The sequence below is a fragment of the Accipiter gentilis genome, chromosome 23, assembly GCF_929443795.1.
Source record: "Accipiter gentilis chromosome 23, bAccGen1.1, whole genome shotgun sequence".
Lineage (NCBI taxonomy): Eukaryota > Metazoa > Chordata > Aves > Accipitriformes > Accipitridae > Astur > Astur gentilis.
In genome coordinates, this window is record NC_064902.1 from 11,825,855 (window position 1) to 11,832,774 (window position 6,920).

Genomic DNA, 6,920 nt, shown 5'->3' on the forward strand with positions numbered 1-6,920 from the left:
TCAACCGTAGTGAAATTATTTCCCATTGTCTCACATGGAATTACTGCCCCTCTCCAGCAGGGAGGGAGCAAGAGCAGGATCCAGAACACCCCACGGGGCAACCGTGAACATAGCAGTCGTAGTAACACCCTGCGCACAGTTCAGCTCCTGCTACGTCAAGAGCCAGAGAGGAGCAGAGACAATCACTTCGGGATCTTTCAGCCCTACCCAGGTCCAGGAGATGTGGCAGGTTTCAAGGGCTCTGCTTGCTGCTGGGGAGCAGAGCAAGAACACTAGGCAGTGCATGGCAAGGGTGGAGGTGGGCTTGCTATCCTGTGACCTTTGGTGCTTTAAGAAGTTATAAGTAGTAGTAAGAGCAGGAGACCAAAGACTGAGTCATTTCTACACTGCAAATTCAACTACATTGAGTAGTTTCCCCATTTCATTAAGATGTTTGCAGACAGGACCAAATTGTTCATAATCATCTTAGTGGAATGGTGCTACAGCAGCCAGCTCATAACCTGATTTCTTTAATATAATTAAGGGACGATTTGATCCCATCTGTAAAAGCAATCAAACACTGCAACGTATCTGTGCTCTGCCATAACCATAAATATGATGCAAACATGACCTCATCTCACGTTTAAATGCATCTTGCCCAGGGTGACAACCTCTCTGGTTAGACTTCATGGAGTGTCTAGTTCTTTGGTGCAATACCTCAGAGTTAGAGTTAGCAAGACATGAACCACATGCCAAGAAAGCACTTTGAAACCTGCTGTGTTTTATAATTCACCATATTTACGTTATGAATGGAACCCTGGCTCCACTTACATCGTTACAAACCTGCACCGATTGCAGTGAGGCTGCTGGGGATCTAGACAGTGAGGATGGACTTCGCAAAACGTCATTTTGTCCATTTTTTAGCTGAGGCTGTTGGGCCTGGCTCTGCCTCCCACACTCTCTACCTGCCCAAGCAGCGCGTTACAATGTTAAATAACAGCTTCTCAGCACGCAGGTTGCACTGTATGTGTCGCATGTCAGCATCATCACATGTCTCAGGACTGTAGTTGTGAGGGTCTTTCATAAAGGGGATAAGGGACTGACTGTTTCAGCAGCATGTAGGATGTTTGTGCAGGATTCCCTAACAGACCTGGCTTTTTAGCCCCCAAAAGTTGGCGTTCAGGCCAAGTCTAGACAGCAACGTCAGCGTGATAAATGCAATGGAAAAGAATTTGCTTCCCATGTTCCCGTTGATTTGGATGCAATCACCTGGCAGAGGTTTGTTGCCAGTTCCGCGTCATCCAGCTCACAAGCCCCTGTAGATGCAGTAATGCTGGAGATACAGCCAATTACTTGCGATAAGCTCTCAAAGCATGAAGCCAAGCCTGGGTTGCACATAGAGCACATCCTTCCCCTGGAGAAGTAATGGCTGAAATGAATTCAGGAGTCACACCCTGATATCTCAAGACCCAACTCTATTCCTGATTTACGCTGCAGTCTTCAATGAGTCATCCTCTTGGTAACAGTTCACCAGCATCCATTACTTTGGGAACTTATGTTTTACAGATGACAGGCACATGAGTTAAAAATGTGCAGTACCTCTGCAAAACCCAGGCTCAGATGTACAGATGCTTTCCTGCTAAGGTTGATAGCACTAGTGGAAATTCAGGAATGTAGATGTTGTGTTCATGTTTTTCCCAAAGAACCTCAGTATCTAGAAGGAGCACAAGTCTCAGCGAAGCTCAGGGGTCACTTGTTTAGTTTTCAAAATCGTCTCAGACATTTGAGTTAGAGGTCCCTATTCTAACAGCTCCAAGCCAAGGAGACACCAGCCTACAGACTGCAGAAAATGTTACCAGGCAAAAGCATTATCTCCTCATTTTAGCACCACCAAACCGCATCTATCTCATCTTTGCAGAGGATATGTGAAGGGTTCATCCTTTAAGCACCCTCCGAAGCTCCTGGATGGACAGACCAAGCCAACTGTCCGGGATCCGTTTCCTCTTCCGTGTGTTCTTGCTAAGGAGGTCTGCACGGAGTTCTGCTTCCCCGCATGAGCTGTGCTTATCCATTCTGGGTTCAACTTTTTGGTGTGGATGAGGGAAATGTTCCTCAAGGGCTACTTTCATCACCACTAATTACCAACATTTATCCATATGGTTCACACACCCGCCGACTACTGTCTGCAGAAGTTATCTGCTTTCATAGAGAAGGCAGAAAGTAATCACCGCCCAATTTTTGGAAACCATCTAGAACAAACTACTTCTTTCTGAGATGCTGCCTAACCCTCCCTGCTTTCCTTCTGATCCTCTGGGATTTGAGATGACAGGCCACAGAGACAGGCACCCCCAGCCTTTACAGACAAACCTGTTTGATCCAGGTCTGCTTATAATCCCCACTTTTATTAGGATAAAAACAAAAACAGATGCAGATTAGCAAATCTGTTGTAGGTACAAGGGAGCGAATACACAGAATGAGAGAAGTGACTGCCAAACGCTAATGCTAAAGAATGCAAGCCCAAAGGCTTTGTCCCAGGGAGGGACTGACAACCGCAGAGCAGAGCCGGCAGCCTGGAAAGCTGCTAAAAACCACAGGAGATAACTGCATTCAAGGACGTCATTGCTTACCCCTTAAATTGAAATAGACGTGTTCCTTAACTACAACAAACATGAATCCCCTCCATGCCTCCCACAGATGTACACGCCTGCTGCTCTCCCCAGCCTGCCCGTGCAGGGCTGCCGGCGTCTCTTTTACACCGCCGGTGGAATATACCCCCCACAAACTTCCCCAGGACAGGCACCATCGCTCAGAGGGGCTGACAACGGGGCGATTTCACGGGCGTGCGTGGCGCTGGGTGGCTGCAATGGGAGCCCTCGGACCCCCCACCCCGCGACGGCCCCGGGCACAGCGGCGCGGGGCTGGGTACCGATGCACACCTGGGCAGCGGCTCTGAGCAACGCAACGCTGCAACTCGGTCCCTAACTCGGGGCTTCGGGGAGGCTTCGGGGTTTGGACTAACACACAAGCACCTTCCATGCAGGTGAGCCACAAGAGCACGATGGGCCAGGGGCCAGCCACACCGCAGCCCGGAGATGAAGGCATCATGCCCTGGAAGGCAAAACTCCTCCTTTGGGGAAATGGGGCAGTTCCCGCACAGCACTGCTAAGGAGTGGAACGGGGATCGAGTCTGGTGGGATGGAAAGGATGGAGTCCCGATTACCCAGAGCAGGACGCAAGTAGGTCTCTGCTGCAAGGGAACTCACTGCCTCCAGGCTGAGGAAGCAAGAGAGAGCTCAGTCCCTTTGTACTTACTCCGATGTAAATCCACTGCGCACAACGGAGTTGTGCTGGTTTACACCGAGGACTCCCCACGCCAGGGGCTACTCCCTGGTCCCTCCCGCCACCACCAGCTCTGCCGTGCAGGAGGATGGCGGCTTTCAAAGTTGCTCCTCTCCGAGGGCGGGTGAAGGATCCCTCTCCCCGCGTTGAGGGCACCCCGAAGTGCTGCGGGCCGGGGAACACGACAGGAGCTTCAAACCCGACGCTGGCTCCCCGCTGGAGGCACGGGCACGTCGAGCAGCCGGCATCACCTCCAGCTTCACTTTTTGATTAATGTTCTTCCAAACTTTCCTTGGCTCCCCGCGCTCCCACTTTCTGTCACCCTTCTCATTACAGATGTATCTTTGCATCGAGGAAAGCGGGAGGAAAAATTGTTCTTTCAGGGTGACAGCTGAGCGAGGGCTATATTATTAAAGGTACCAATCATAGGTGCCGAGCTATCATCGCACGATGAATGCACTTGTCAGGAGCCCGCGGCGGCCGGGGGAGAGAGGGAGGGAGAGAGGTGGTGGGACGGCGGCACTCGCTTCCTCGCTCCTCTCCTCCCGCCCCCCGCTCTCCTTCTCCTTTAATGTTGGCCACCTCCGCTCGCCTGAACTTGGACCTTCAGCGGCGACAATTTCTCTGGCCTCGACAGCACGATTAATTTCTCCTGCCCTCGGCGGGGCCTCCGAGTGCGGTGGAAGTCCAGCTGGCCTGCTGCTGATAAGATGTACCTTTTGATTTGTTTTGTCTTTGATTGCCTTTTCTGTCACCTACAATGGCTGGCCGCCTGGAGACCTCCACATCGCCTGACTGACGGATCTATTTATCTATAGGCTGCTCCCCGGCTTCTCCTCCCCCTCGCTCCCCTCCTCCCCCAAACCACCACCTTGTACCACTGAAGTCCCAGTCTAATAGAAGCCGTGAAGGCTCATCCACCATAAAATACATCTGCCATCCTCCTTCTCTCCAAGATAAAAGCCTGTCAGTGTTACTTTCCAATTCCAGGCAGCTTGATTAATGGTGAAAAGCCACTGCAAGATCGACTTCTGGTTTTTACAAGCGCTGTCAGCCGGCCCAGGGTTATGCGAAACACACACTCATAGAAAACAAAACAAAATGAGAAAAGGTTGGGTGGGGAGGGAGGAGAGGGATGGGAAGGAGGGGGCGAGGGTAACCAAATCATATTAGGCTCAAGACTAAATAAAATAGGAACCTGGAGCCATCAAATCCCTGTCAGCCGGGTGCAGAAATACGCTCCGCAGCTCATTGTACCAAGGCAAATTATGGCAATAATAAATCATTGTTGAAGGAAGATTGTTGATAATTTTTTTTTTTTTTTTGGCTGGTGGCATTCAATAGGGGCGCTGGGACACCTGCCACTGGGCTTGGAGCGAGAGCCGGAGCAGGTTATTAGCCTGTCACTCAGCCCTCCTCCCCTCACCCCACAGGGATCGCAGGCAGTGGGGCTCAAATAAAGAGTCTGGAAAGAGAGATATTAAAAAAAAAAAAAAATTAATTAAATTGCAGAAGTATTCCTACATGAAAAAAAAGAAGGGGGTCAAACTTTGCAATGCTCATTTTCGATAAAGAATAATTTACAGTGGCCCAGCCTAGTAGTGCTTCAACTACTCCACTTCACCTGCCACCGAGAGGCAGCCATCTCCGGGGCAAGGCATGACTGTCTGGAGGAGCAGAGTAAGGCCGCACACTCTGGAAAAGTCTAGAGAAATATGCGGCCCGGAAAAGACAGCAGGGAATATTCCTTAACCACTAAGAGTGGGCTTGAACAGTCAGGAATGGGGTTTCATCAGGCTCAATCCTACAACAAGCGACACCAGGATGTGTGGGGCTGTGAGCGCTGTGATGTTGGACCCCAGCTGACCCACAGCACAGGAGCCTTACTGCTGTACGGGAGTATTGTCCACTTCCAACGAGAACGAAGACCACCCTCAGCTGAATCACTCACTGCAGCACCTCTGCATCTGTGGCAAGTTTCCTGTCCGAGTTGATTAACCCCAATGTTTTTAGGGTGACGGGGTCTGAATGGATCATGGGAGAAGGTGCAGACTGCCTAACAAAATAAACCCACATCCCTGCTTTCACCACACCAGCGTGGGCAGTGCTCAGCATCACTTCTTCCCAACTGGAAGAATATTTAAATGAGTAAAGGAGGGATATCTATCTCATGTGCCCCAACTTCGTTCTTCACTATTGCTCTGGCTGCTGGGGGTCGTGCAAGCAGAGATTTTCCCCGCAGAGAAATCAAGACCCAACTTCTCCAGCCTCTGGTAACGGCCCCACCAGCGACCACCGCACTCCTGTGGTGCGGGGGGGTCGCCGAGCCATCGAGCGGAGAGCCTGGTGCTTCGCTGCTGCCGAGGAGGAGCCCAAGCAGAGGAGGTCTACAATGGAGCAATACAGCAAATCTGTTTGCGCTTTGCTGTCCCTCGGGCTGGACCATCTCACTTCGGAGATACAGCACTGGGGGGATAAGGAGATGGCAGAAGGGGCTGAAGGAAAGGGGCCGATGAGCAAGGAGCAGATGTTGCAAGGGAGGGTGGCAAGCCAGCCAGGTAAGAGGAAGAAAAGAATGGAAAATACCCCAAAACAGGAAAAGAAAGCATGCAGAAGAAGAAAGAAAATCTAAAGAATGGGGAAGAAAAAGGGAAAGGCGGAAACATGTTCACAAAAGGCAAGAGAAAGCACAACCAGAGAGGAGGAATAAACCCTCTGTGTAGTGGATACAATCGCAGAGAAAGCAAGAGGAGAAGCAGAAGAGAGACAGGGTGTTTGAAAGAAGGCTGTGCATTACAAGAGAACAGAGAAGGGAAAGAGGCAGAGGAAGAGTAGAAAGGCAAAATGGAGAAGGCAAAAGAAAGAAAAGGACCCCTGAGAGGATGCAGCAAGCTCCCTGGCAACGCTCTTCCCAGGAAGCTGATGCCAGTAAAAGAAAAGAAAGAATTAAAAAAAAAAAAAAAAAGAAAGAAAAAAAAAAGTGTTGAGTGTAGAAGCAAATCCACCAAAACCCCAGGCAGAGGTTTACTTCAAGTTATGAATTAAATCACGTATTCAGTTTGTATTAGAGAGACCTCCACGGCCACACACTTTCCAAATCAGCATGCACAGGGGACCTCAAATCCCGCACCCCATTTTATCGCATTGTTTGCTCAAACAGCTTTGTTCCCCTCAATTATCTTGCTAGCCAAAAGCCGTCACAATTCGCTCCCACCAACGCCTCTCTCCGACACCTCACCCGCACATCTGCGGCATCACTCCCGTGTCATCCGGCCGCCCGCCCGGCGGGTAGCAGGGATGCGGGGCTCTCGCTGCGGGGGGGCAGGCTCCTTTCCCCAGCCAGGGTGCAGAGACCCGGGTACAACGTCCCCATTGTCAGGGCGCTCCTTGATCTTCCCGACGCACACATCGACGACGAGCGCTGCCTCGGCAAGAGCCGCCGGCGGGGCCCGCGCCCGACCCCGCGCTGCGCAGATGTGAGGGATGGCAAATGAGAGGTGACAGAAGAGACCAGCGGAGTAGGGCCGAGCGGGGACGGGAGGAAGGAGCCGGAGCAGGTAGGGCCACCACCCGCGTGCGTCCGTCACGCCGAGGAAGCCGTC